The sequence below is a fragment of the Lactuca virosa genome, chromosome 3 (assembly GCF_052849685.1).
Source record: "Lactuca virosa cultivar CGN04683 chromosome 3, Lactuca_virosa_CGN04683_v6, whole genome shotgun sequence".
NCBI lineage: Eukaryota > Viridiplantae > Streptophyta > Magnoliopsida > Asterales > Asteraceae > Lactuca > Lactuca virosa.
Genome location: NC_136428.1, coordinates 53,366,949 through 53,381,204, shown reverse-complemented (window position 1 = coordinate 53,381,204; position 14,256 = coordinate 53,366,949). Strand labels below are relative to the sequence as shown.

The 14,256-nt window shown below is 39.3% G+C and overlaps 1 pseudogene; it reads left to right on the top strand.

The window, feature by feature from the left end:
* The first annotated feature begins 3,694 nt into the window (after positions 1-3,694).
* The window catches only part of LOC145163516 (cyclin-T1-4-like), a 44,761-nt pseudogene continuing 34,199 nt past the window's right edge, over positions 3,695-14,256 (top strand).

Genomic DNA, 14,256 nt, shown 5'->3' with positions numbered 1-14,256 from the left:
AAGAGAAGGAGAAGAAGAATATGATGAATCTTGTATGATTTGATTAGAATAAAGCTCCAGATACAAGATTCACACACACTAACACACACTAAAAGCTCATCTCTTCTCTCTAACTTTTTCTCTCTGCAACACCTTGGATTTCACACACTTAAGCTCCTAATCCGTACACTCATATGCACTCCTCACCCTATATATATGAGACATGGGCCATGAACAGGTTCACGGCCGTAAACACAACCGTAAACTCATAAAACATTACAGAAAAATATAATTGCCTAGAAAAGCGAAGTATAAACCATAATTTTGACCCAACAGCAGATGTGGACCAGAGTCTTCAAAGCTCTCCAGGCATATTCTAGCCTAAAAACACATATATCTTTGTTTTGTTTTTTTAACTTAGATTTATTCCAACTTTATCTATGATCAGGGTCAGCCCTGGGGCAAGGCAGGCTAGGCGACCGCCCTAGGCCTCGCCAAATTTCGAGGCACATACGAGTTACGAATAATATATATAGTTTTAGATAATATAAATATAAATATGAACATTATAAATAAATTTATGAGGCGATGTGATGGATCAGTCGCTGATGATTTTGCTTTTTTATAGAAAGGCGCATGTTCGAACCTTGTAATCGGAAATTTATATTTTACGTACATTTTTTTATGTGTCTCCTCGTTCCCAGTTATTTTGTATGTCTCCTTGTTCCCATTTTGGATTCTTAAGAATCTCCTCCGATTTTCAAAGTGACCCAGATCTCCCCTTCAAAAAGCGGCTTCTCAAATCAATCGTGGTTAGATTTCTAAAATCTAATTCTCTGAAATGATATTTATGATAATCAATGTAACGTTGAATATTGATTTCTGATAATCAGATTAAGCGATTTATGAGTTTCGATTTTCAACCCAGCCCTAGCCAATATCTGGATAATAATATTAAAGGGTTTATAGGTTTTGATTTCTCATTTCGATTTTGAAGTTCTTTCTCGATGTTTGATTTATGACTGTTATGATTTCTAAATAACTTACTATATGAAGTGTTGATAATCCAACATTTTTTAATGGTTTGCTAATCCAACATCTTATTCGAATTTTTACATAGTGTGACCAAGATATTTGATTTTGATTTCCGAATTGGGATCATGTATCTAACTCTTTTAGCTCTTGATCCTACTATATCTCACTCTTTCATCTTTGTTTCTTGTTTTTTCATGTATCCTAATTATTTTGTTTTGTTTTTTTATTATGTGTGTTCTTTGATATATGTTATTTCATTACTTGTTTTTTCATTAATATTGTAAGTTTTTAGTACTTATATATTTTAGATCACACCAGTAGGTTTAGATCAGTAGCTTTGTGTGGTGAGATCAAAAGCATATGGAATGTCTTATTTATACATATCAGAATGCATATAGAAGGTCTACTTTAACCAATTAATGCATTTCTTTGGTGCTTAAGGAGAGTTCTTATTAGAAGATAATAAAAATGTCACTAAACTTTACTGTTATATTTGGAGAAGCTCCTAAACTAGGTTGTTAAAATTAGGGAAGATTTCAGTGTTTGTTGCTAGTCGTTGCAAAAAAAAAATGCTCCTACTGGTTATTGGTTTTGGTTTGAATGAATTGCCCTTCACATACAGATTATTATGGTTGTTGAAAATAAAGTAATAAAAGGTGGGGAATAGAAAGAGGTTTTGCTCCTGTTGGTCCTAGTTGGATGAAATTATCCTTGTTGGAATTACTCATGTCAAAGCCTTTTTTACTAACTTGGTGGTGTGTTTCGTCTTAGCTCATATACTTAAGATTGCTTTGTCCCTTGTTTAGTTTTTTTTTCTTTATCCTTTTTTGTGTGTAGGTACTTTATATCTTTCCAGGTCCTAGTTGGTTTTGTGATAATGGGATAATTGTTCCCAATTGAATTTTATTGAACAATAGAGGAAAATATATATACAAGATACAACATTAATCTAGGAGATATGCTAGGTAAATAATCATCTATAATAAGGAACTAAATAAACTAATTATATATACAATTTAATCTCCAATACACCCCCCCTCAAGCGAACTGGTGGCGGACGAACGCGTAGTTGATTACGAAACAGCTCAAAAAGTGGTTTGGGTAAAGGTTTTGTAAAAATGTCAGCCACTTGAAGCTTGGTAGGAACAAACTTGGTGTGCAGTTTTCCAGACAGGACAAGCTCTCGAATAAAATGATGATTGATGTCGATATGTTTAGCTCTCTTGTGTGCGACCGGATTTTGACTTAAGAAGATGGCACTTAAATTATCACACAGTAATGTAGGACGCTCCGAAGGCAAGTCATTTAAGTCACGCAAACAACCACGCTTATTAAGAAGAAAAATAATATCATGGGCAACATGCCCAAGTCTTTTATGCCATAAATCAAAAGAAACTCTAGTAGAAGAAACCACTGATGCTGCAAAAGCTTGAGAACCCGGACTCATAATATAAAGACCATCCTTATGTGTTCCTGTTGCTAGAATCCGTTTGTTGATTGCATCCTGAATAGCAAAGGAAGACCGAGAAAATAATATATCAACCAAGTTGTCATTAGTTAATTTGATTACAGAAAGGAGTTTCTTTTTTATATGAGGAACAATGAGAATTTCCTTTAGTTTCAGTTGTGGGTTAATAGATAAGGTGCCAATATGAGATATGGGAAGAACAGTACCATTGCCAAACACCACTTTGTCTTTTCCATGGTAAGGGGTAGACGAGTCAAGTCCAGCAGAGGAAGGAGCCATGTGGGCTGTCGCACCAGAATCCACACACCAATCAGGAGTGGAATCGTTGATGTTGCAATCGGCATGAAAGGCTTGGGCTAGATTTGCAGCCGAGTATGAAGATTTCTGAGCATTGTCACCCAAATCTGTACAATAAGTGGCATAATGACCATCATGTCGGCATAATTAACAGTGAGGTGGTCGTCTACCACGACCCTGAGAGGAAGAATTTCCCCGAGAGTTTGATCGCCCAGAAGAGTTGGACCTCCCTCTCCCACGAGAAGAAGCAGCAGTAAAAGCAATAGTGGAGGGAGTAGTTTCATGTAAAGATGTCATAAATAATTCATGGCCCTCTGATTGAGTAACAAGAGCACGAAAGGAGGGTATGGTGGGCAGAGCTCGATGAGCTGTATAGAAGGTTTCAAAAGTCGGTCCTAAGCCACACAAAAACTAGTGACTTTTGTCATCATCAGGAACAACTTTACCAATTGCCTGAAGTTTATCACAAATGGATTTAAATTGCCTAGCATATTCAGAGACAAATAAATTACCCTTTTTAAGTTGACGCAAAGAATCCTTGAGGTTCTGTGATCGCTCCTGTAAATCATGACTGTAAGCAGACTCCAGCGCTTTCCATACGTCACGAGGTGAAGAGAGGCCCAATACCTCTGTCATGGATTCTTCAGATAAGGAGGATTGAAGGATGGGAAGAACCTTCTTATCAAGTTCCACCCAAGCATCATGGGCTGGGTTTGGGGCTTCTTTGTCGTCGACAAGGGTGGTGGATGGCGAAACAGTAGAGGAACCATCGACATGACATATCCACTTTTGATGAAGGAGAAGTGGGGTAATTTGATTTCGCCATAGGAGGTAATTTGATGATCTTAATTTAATGGTGAGCATATAGATGAGAGTGTTTAGGGAAAAAGAAGATTCAGAAGAAAACATTGTGAGATGAAGAGAGAAGATGAAAGGCAGAAAGCAGAAAGCAGCGAGGGTTAGGGTTGTTTTTAGGGATCAGTGTTTAGTTTGATACCATGTGATAATGGGATAATTGTTCCCAATTGAATTTTATTGAACAATAGAGGAAAATATATATACAAGATACAACATTAATCTAGGAGATGTACAAGGTAAATAATCATCTATAATAAGGAACTAAATAAACTAATTATATATACGATTTAATCTCCAATAGGTTTTACATTTTTTTTGGGGGGGGGGGGGGGAATTTTACATATATCCTTGGAAACATTAAGTATTACGTCTATATCCTTTTAAAATTCAGAATTACATAATATCATTCTTAATATATTAAACTCACACACACACACACACACACACACACACACACATATATATATATATATATATATATATATATATATATATATATATCCAATCCTATAATTTAATGAAATATCAATCAATTTAATATCAAAAAATATATTTAAAAACCATAAATACAAAAAAATTACCAAAATACCCATTACATATTATTTCCAAATTAAATCCTATTCTTTTTTCTAGACACCGTTAATCAAGAAAAATTGATTCCCTCGTTCATCCATCGCATATCCACCTTTCTCCTCCCCCAAAAACCGAGTTCATATGTAATATCCATAAATTTTCAAAAAAATTTAAAACTTTTACATTATTCCAAAAACCATCATTTATTACATATCGTTTTCAAAATAGGTTTCACATCAATGTTTTCCCCAGAAATCATAATATGAAATGCAAGGAGGTGCACGATCAAGCCTTCGCCTTTCCGCGATCATCTGAAGTACCTGAAACACAACCAAAAACTATAAGTCTGAAGCTTATTGAGTCTTCCCCAAAATACCACCACAACATACAGTCAACAACAAGCATAAATGAGCCTTCAGCCTAATTGGACAGCCTCACAGGGCCTTCAGCCTAATTGGACCGCCTCACAGGGCCTTCAGCCTAACTGGACCGCTCCCGAGCCTTCGGCATGACTTGTAACGCCCGCAGATTCGGGCTACTCAATTTAGAGACGATAAGCATCAAAAATGACTTTTTTTATAGATGATTATTTAGAATAAATAATCTTAACTAAATTGTAGTATATGTCACAAGGTTTCCATACATATAAAGAACGCCGAAATCCGAGTTATAACGAAGAAGTTATGACCTGTCGAAGTTTCGCGACAAAACCGGCACGACACTAGGAATCGTAAAAAGTGAGTTTACGATAAAGTAGTTTTTAGCCTTAGGGGTCTAAATGAAAGTTGTAGAGTATGTCTCCACCTATGCGTGGATATAAAGAACGTCAAAAACAGAGCTCGTATGCAAAATTATTGACCTTCCGCAGATGCAACTATCTGAGAGCATGATACGTGTCAGAAACCCTAATTTGACTGAGTTCACGACATGAGCATAGAAATTCACGACGTAAGGAGTCAAAATGCCACTTTCCAAGGCTAGAATGCAGATAGCAAGTCTACGTTTAAGGCTCACGACGTGAGCATGATTTCTCACGACGTGAGCATGATTTCTCACGACGTGAGGAGTCAAACAGACATTATTCAAGCCTAGAACGCAGATGGCAAAGCTACGAAGTGATACGGAAATGGCTCACGACGTGAGCAATGAATTCTCACGACGTGAGAGACCAAAAATCAGGCTATAAATAGCATGTTCGACCTCAGCCATTACCACACCTTCTACTTTCATTCTCTCTCATTTTCCGAAGGCCGTTTCCCTTCCCGAGCCTGACAACGACGAACCGTTGACCGTTTCTAGTTAGATTCTATCCAATCATGCTATTAAGGTGAGTGCATAGTTACTTTCATCTTACACATAGATATGAAGTATTTAATATAAATTACGTGTTATGTGTGCATATTATTTGTGTTCCCGATATCTATGTTGGATGAACGTTTTATACATGTTTTAAATGATTTAAACTGTATATGTATTTTATATCTACGAATATGTTGGGTAGAACATGGGTAGATAAATAATGAGGGATGAAAGATGATATAGATGAATATTGGCAGCTGTGCCATAACCCTTAGGTTTTTTTGATTTACGTGTTCACCAGTTGTAATCTAAATATCTTGGCAGCTGCGCCTAATGGATAATATTGGCAGTTGTGCCTAATAGATACAACATAATCTTGGCAGCTGCGCCTAAAGGATAATATTGGCAGCTGTGCCTAGTAGAGAATATCATAATCCTGGTAGCTGTGCCTAAATGATAATATTGGCAGTTGTGCCTAATAGATAACACTGGCAGCTGTGCCATAGGCAACGATGGATTTCGTACCTATTCCTTAGAAGAATCCTAATAAATGAAAAAGTGAATGATAGATGATTCTTAGGGTAGATCCTTAAGGAATAAAGAAGATAATTGGGATGGGTAATTGGGTTGATTGTTTGATGATTAAACATAATAATTATATTATTGTGGGTTGAAAACCCTATGAACTCACCAGGTTTCCCAACCTGACCCACTCAGTCTATTTGTATCACAGATATCGATACGAAGCTACTTTACACTGAGAGATTTAAAGGAGATGTAGATCATTAGTGTAAATAAATGTAAGGTCTGTTTATGCTTATGTTTTTGTATTGACGATAACATCCCAAAGTTTTAAAACCAATAAAATACATTTCTTCGGAAATGCTTTGATAATATATTTATAATGTTTTCTGGGAACAAATTCCGCAACACTTTTCTTTAAAGGTATACTCTTATTTTCAAATAAAGCATAAACAAATCGGTCTTTTCTGGGTGTGAATTTGGGGATGTCACATTACTGGACCGCCTCGCAGGGCCTGCACCCTATCCGGACGGATCGCTAGGCCTTCGGACTGACTGGACCGCCTCGCAGGCCTTCAGTCTATCTGGACTGCCCTGGGTCTCTTGGCCTTCAGTCTACATTGGTCCGCCTGAACCCAACCACACATAAACCATGTCGACATATACATAACAGATAAGCATACATATAACATATTGATATAAACATTACCGGGTTTCTTGACTGGCCGCACAAAGCAGTACAGTCTCAACCCAACCACACCACGTCAACATATGCAACCGGTAAACATATAGCCATAACAAATAACAAGCAAATCTAACAGATCACTAAGCATAGCACCATCTTACATACCATGATACAGATCTAATAGATCACTACAGCATAGCTCCAACCTAGATACCAGGATATAGATCTAACAGATCGCTACAGCATACCAACATGTGATAAACCAGGATAACAATCCAATGGGCCGGTCTTGGTGCCTTCGACCCAAAAGTACAGTGAGGAAATCTTACCTCGCAAACCAGACAAAAGTTGATGAGTTCCCAACTCCGAATCCTATCTCTCAAACCAACACCTACTCCAACCAAAAGACCAAACACAATCAAGATCCCCAAAATACCCTCAAGGTCCAACTAGGTCAAAGTCAAAGTCAAAGTCAAAGTAAAATGGTCAAGGTCCAAACGTAAATATCTCTTCCTAGCGGAGTACACCCTGCATACCAAGAGAGTACGCCCAGCGTACTCTGATGTTGACAAGAAGCGTGGCGCTGACCGCGTGCAGGCAACATGCCACCAGGTACGCCCAGCATACACATCCTAGTCCCAAAAGTCCATTAAGAGCTTATTCCATTAAGTTCTTACATCCAAAACTCAGATCCAAGCTCCAAATGATGTCCTAAGTCATAAAGTTTCCAACTTTATTACTTTGCATGGCTATAAAGTGATTAATGTCCAAAACCATAAGTTCTTAACCCAAGAAGACATCATAACTCTTGCATGAAGGGGATAGAAGGGCCAAGATCACATTTTTATAGTTCATAATAGCTTTATAATGGATAAAGTTTCCAACTTTATCCGTTAGAATGGCCCCAATAAACAAGATCTAGTCTTTAAGTCACAAAGGGACCTAAAAGTTCATCTTTTTCAACTTAACCCAATAAGTACAAGTCTCCAACTTTCAGATCTGAATCAAAATGATGTTTAGATGGATAACGTTTCCAACTTTATCCATAACAAGGTCACAAACTTTCAAGATCTAAACTTTATGCACTGAAATGACCAAAAGCTCATAACATCCAAAACTAGTTAGATCTAACAAATGCATCATCAAGATTCAAACTTTATACCTCTAGAAGATAGATCAAGGTGAACAAAGTACAAATCTACAAGCTCCAATGCGACCAACACTTCTCCAAGAAGTTCCTTCTTCTCCAAGGTGCACCATGCATACTCCAAAGCACTCAAAATACCTTCTTTCAGCCCAAAAGGCTCAACTAGGGTTAGGGTTTCATAGAAGGGGTGTTGGAGGGGTGGAGGTTGAGAATGGAGTGGGTTTGGGGGAGTTAATGAGCTTAAATAAGGCTCAAACCACGAAAATAGGGTTTGGACACTGATTGCGTACGCCCAGCGTACTTCGGGTACGTCCAGGATACTCAGGGTGCCTCAGTTGGCCCATGGTACGCCCCTCTGTACGCCCATTGTACTCAGCATAACCCAAAACTGACCAAACTTGAAACGGGCATAACTTCTTCGTTTTAACTCCGATTTTGACGTTATTTATATCCACGAAAGGTAATGAGAAGCTCTACACTTCTATCAACCCATCCTTTCCTTAAAACTTTCCGAACAAAAATCCAAAATTCATAAAAGCCTGAACTGACACTTAACCGAAATACCTATTGGCACCAAAACACAAACCGAACTCCCGAATCATCCAAATTACATTACCCACACCCAAATGGGTCTAAATCTCTTTCCCTTAAAGGCCCTAAGCCTGATGATACTCAGTCTTCGGGTCACCACCCCCACATAGGAAACGATTAGGAACAGAGCGTTACAACTCTCCGCCACTTAAATTAGATTTCGTCCTCGAAATCACTCCTTACCACCCTCCTGAGAACCAACATTCCGAACAAAACGTTCTAGTGCTAAACAAATCACTGAACCCATAATTCTCGATCCAAAATGCTACTTCTATAATTCTGAAGCCCCATAACTTGCCTGACCTCCGCACAGGTAGAACCATTCTGAAACACAATCACAAGGGTCTCCTCCTACCATTAGAAATAAAACCTCCTTTTGAACCTGAACCTTCCAACTGATAACCCGACATACAAATTCCTAAATCCATAACTTGCTGAAATATAGATTTTGCACTTATGCACTAATGATCCCCGATGCGAATCTCAACCAACAGCCAACTCGGTACATAACCCATAACCTGAGATCCAAGGATTTACACTTACATTTCACCCGAACTCTTCTGATTCACGGAAACCATTCCCTAAACAGGGATATAAAATCCCCAAACCGCCACTGAGACTGCCAGTCTCGCACGTGGTCCAGCCACCAGATTCCTAAAAGTCCAACAGATAAGGCTATTCTAGCCTATGCACCACTCTATGCCACTCCCTAACCACATAATCATCCTACTAAGACCATAATCCAATTCCTTGACCTAACCGGTCTCTATCAGGTCTCACATGCATTGCTATAATCATACGGGCCTTGCCCACGGGTCCCACCCAGTGAGAGCTACACAGGCCCAACCCGTCTCGGACCCCAATGGTTCTATTCCCATAACAGAGATATGCTCTCAGACCCCACTGCCCCCTTTCCAAAGGCACGAGCTGATCCTACTTTATACTCAGGACAAACCCAACAATGGTCTACCTTAATTTGGTGAATGCTACGATCCCATCGCAGACTTAAAAACACTTCCATACTATCCGACAATCTAGTGAATGCTATGGCCACCCAGCAGTCTTACGACACGTCTATCCCGCCATGGTCACCGCCCATGGTCTTACCACACACAATTCCTTTCACATAACACGCTGCTATTAATGCAAAATACGACGAAATCATGGTCGCACACGACCCGCTAATAGGATAAACGGTCGTATTCTTGATCCAATTCAAAGGCCATAACCCAAAAGAACCATGCATATAATTCGAACCAAGTGCTCCAATGCTATATTGTCCAGTCGCATACACCCCTCTTGGCAATACATATAATGAATTACCCCAATGCACATCGATAGAGAACCCATAACATCATCCAAAAAAAGGAGAGAAATTATAGAGTTCTTTCGAACGACAAACCTCAATCACTAACAGAAGATATCCCCATGAATGATCGGAACAAGACCCCATACCATGGTTGAGACTAAACAGATTCCACCAATGTGTAACCAGCTCATGAAGTCTTCCAAGGTGATCTTGAATGCTACCAAAACCATATCCAGCTTTGAACCAAAATTCCACATCACTTTCATTGATTGTAAACATACCCAGAAACCAAAGGAATATAGAACATATTGAACTTGATGATAGGTTGACACATCCATTGAAATTTAGTTGTAACTATCGGAGAATCTCCCTGATTGACGAATGAAACCATCAATGATTGAAAACGCATTGACATTAGGCCTAGTGAACCAAAACCCGCGCGGAGCTGAACATAACCAACTAGGAAACTGATCCCCTAATCGACCTCTGAACAAGCTAGACTATAATTAGAAATCCATGCAACGAGCTGACAAATTCCCTCCGCAACCAATACTCAACCTGAGTGGTCCCAGTGGCTCCTCATCCATTCTTTGGCACCCCCACAAGAAACCAATAGCTGCAACGTGCTCTTTGACCAACCACTTCCTGCTGAGGGACAACTCATGTGTCTCTTGAACATATACATCCGATCGTTACCTACTATATACCCCTGCCTTCACCAAATCCTGAACTGAGATCCCACATACTCGCACCGCATATCCATATTAACCATTCTCTCAATACTACGAACCTAAACAGATTGATGATCCTCCAAGCAGAATACCCAGTTCTCCCCCACTTAGGGTTCGAACTACCACCTACTAGTGTTGAAACCAAACCATAACTCAAATCGGCTTAACCAGGTACAATCATCCCTGATCTTGGAATGAATAACACATGAAGGATAATCTTCCAGATAAGGATCAAACAAATCCCAAGAGAATTCCTGAATTTCAGCTGAAGATCTCTGAAATTTCCCCAATCATGGCCACTTTAACATTAAGGATTCTTTGTAAGAGCATAAGCCAACACCGACTTACGATCCAAAACATGTCCTCCTAGCCTACAATCCCAACCACCAATCTAGTACCTGACCTGCCTATATCCCAAGAACGCGGTCCCTTGATCACATTACAAAGCATCCATAACACTTCAATCCACGCGCGCACTCCTGTGCTGACATACTGTCGCCAAACACCACGACCCACAAACCCCATGTTGGGTTTACATACTAACTCTGAAAGTCACAAGCCTGCTCACTCCTTCTCCGAACTTGGAGAACTGAAAGGGCATCACCCCTGCCACATATGGCGGCATTCCAAACCATCAATCAACTGTTGGATTAGGTGTCTAAGCCCATAACTATAATTGGTATGTACTTGAATTGATAGCAGCACAGTCATTTTGGGTTGCCCTCAAATCTAGCAACCGGACAAGGAATTTATGAAAGGAGAGATATTGATTTATTATAAGATTAATAAATTAACATAAATGATTTATTAATATGTTAAAAGATTAATATATTAATTAGAAATCATAATGTATAATTAATAGTTAGCCAGAAATTAATTAGAATTAATTTTGGGGTTAAATGTATTAATTATAAAGTGCAGGGACTAGTTTGCAATTATCTAATAGTTGAGTGGAAGGTTCCAGAACCTCCTTGGAAGGGGGTGGACGAAATCTATAGGGGAAACCCTAATGATTTCGTCCAAGGGGATTAGATAAGGCCTTTGGATAAGCTTAGGCCCCAAGCAGAGGAACATTAGGGTTTTCCCTAAACCCTAGATCCCTCAGCTATATAAGGAGCCTCCTGGCTCTCAAAAATGGTCACTCCTTCTTTGAAGAAACCCTAGGGCCGATTTTTTCATACCCTAACCTCTCTCCTTCAAGTTTCCTTCTTGCTAGTTTTTGGGTGTGACTCCATTAGAGGCATTACATTTGTGGTGCTAAGCTTCCAAGAAGATCAAGATCAAAAGGAATATCAATTGTTTGCTATAACAATTGAAGGGTATGTAACTCTATAACCCTAATTGGTTAATTTCGAAAATAGCCTCTCTCCTTAGGGTTCTTGTTTTGCAATTCAAAGTTATATGTTCAATAGTTAAAACAAAGATCCAAAGTAGGTTGCATGTGAACTTAGGAATTGTTTTTTCTAGTTTATTTGTTTTACCTAAAACCCATCATCAACCACTCAACTTCCAGCTGTAATCACCCAGCCGATCATCACAATTGTTTCCTTCTTGAGTCCCTCGACTCAATGCACGACCTCGAGCAACACCCTCGGGACCAATAAACTTATCCAGGTTTGCGCCATTCAACCCAACCTGATATCGCCACTGGGGCCCAAAACAATTTCAAGACCCATCTTCTTGTCTGCGCAACCCTACCACAAGATCGACAGATACAAAACTGATGCCACAAATCATGGTATAAAACTATGCCATCTTCCCCGACCAACCCTTAGGATCCCCGAAACTCTGCTTGATTCGAGTATGGATCTTGTGCTTCTAGTAATACTACCTTCCACACCTATCCATACTTTCCTCAAGAATCATCCCGGGTCCTCTAAGACCTACTGATAATAATACTTTAGATGCCTGATCAACAGTGAAAACCCATTCTAAGATACCTCCTAGGCTCCCCTAGGATTCCCCCACCTCCCCTGCCATCAGCTGCTGAAGAACCCCTATTAATTTCGGTTAACCACTTCATGAATAAAATTACATGCAACAAAGCTTAAATAATCTTCGACTAAAGGAGTCAACCCTACAACGGTTGGACTCGGACAAGAGGTGCGCAATAGGTTCAAGTCCTTCATTCTAATATTATTTAACCTTCATAGCACGTAATTTAATGTATTCATTTGATGGTTAACTCACATCAATATGGGTCTCACAAAGCACAAAGCAAGCAACATTCGAGCAAAAGAGTCGACTGGCACTAAGACACAATAAAATCAGATAGATTCTCATATGAAATTCTCTATATCTATCTCCCAACATCTCGGATACACCTTCGTCCTGTCCTCCCACTCTCGAGAGTGGCTAATCATTCCTCATGTCCGTCCGCTATGAACTCCACCCGCTCATGAAACTTCCACCAACCCTGTAGCCACTCGTGCATGCTAATCATACATAACGTTGGATCCCATAGACAGTCGAATACTTGACTCTACTCTAAGCCCTTAATCAGACAATAATAGGAAGTAAAGCTAAATCAAAAATTCTCAAGCTATAGAATCTTTGTTATGTGCAACTATGATGCACACACTAAGTGACCACAGTAATGATGTCAATTTCATATAAGAAAGAAACTTAGGCTAACAGGCATCATATAATCAGACAATTTTATCATCCAAGTCCTGAAGATCCTTAGCCTATCACTAGCATGTTGTTCTAACATATCACAACATCAAATAACAATGTGGTAATTTGGGGACTACTTACTGGCTCCGGCTGATCGTACACATCGCATCCTTTCTTGATTATTTTGAAAACAATTTTGAAAATCATTTTTTTAAAACCTTTTTTATTTCCTTAGTTTGAGACTAGATTCACACGAGTGTTCCCCCAATTCACTTAAACCAAATCTCTGATACCAACTTGTAACAACCCAAAATTTTCAACAAATTTAAACCTTTCAAAAGCGACCCAATTAATAATAAAAGTGTTTACAAACTATTATTTCCAAAATATTATTTAAAATACGAGTCACCCAAGATCCAATCAATTGTAAAACTAAGGATGTGTACGGTCACCCTTCGCCCTGCCACTGTTCACTAAGGTACCTAAAACCATAAACCAAATTGTAAGCACAAAGCTTAGTGAGTTCCCCCAAAATACGACCACACAAATAGATAAGCTAGCAAACAACAACATGCATATAGAGCCTTCAGCCTGACTGGACCGCCTCGCAGGCCTACAAACTATTTGGACCGCTCACAGAACCTTCAGCATGACTGGACTGCCTCACCAAGCCTTTAGCATATCTGGACCGTTCTCCGAGCCTTTGGCCTGACTGGTCCGCCTCACGAGCCTTCAGTCTATCCGGACCGCCCTGGGTTTCTTGGCCTTCATTCTACACTAGTTCGCCTCAACCCAACCACACAAAAACCATGTCGACATATACATAACATATAAGCATACATATAACATATTGATATAAACATTATCGGGTTTCTTGACTGGCAGCACAAAGCAATATAGTCTCAACCAAACCACACTACATCAACATATGCAACCGGTAAAGATATAGCCAGAATAGATAACAGGCAGATCTAACAGATCATTAAGCATAGCACCATCCTACATACCAGGATACAAATATAACAGATCACCACAGTATAGCACCATCCTACATACGAGGATACAGATCTAACAGATCGCTACAGCATACAAACATGTGATAAACCAGTAAAACAATCCAATGGGTTGGGCTTGGTGCCTTCGACC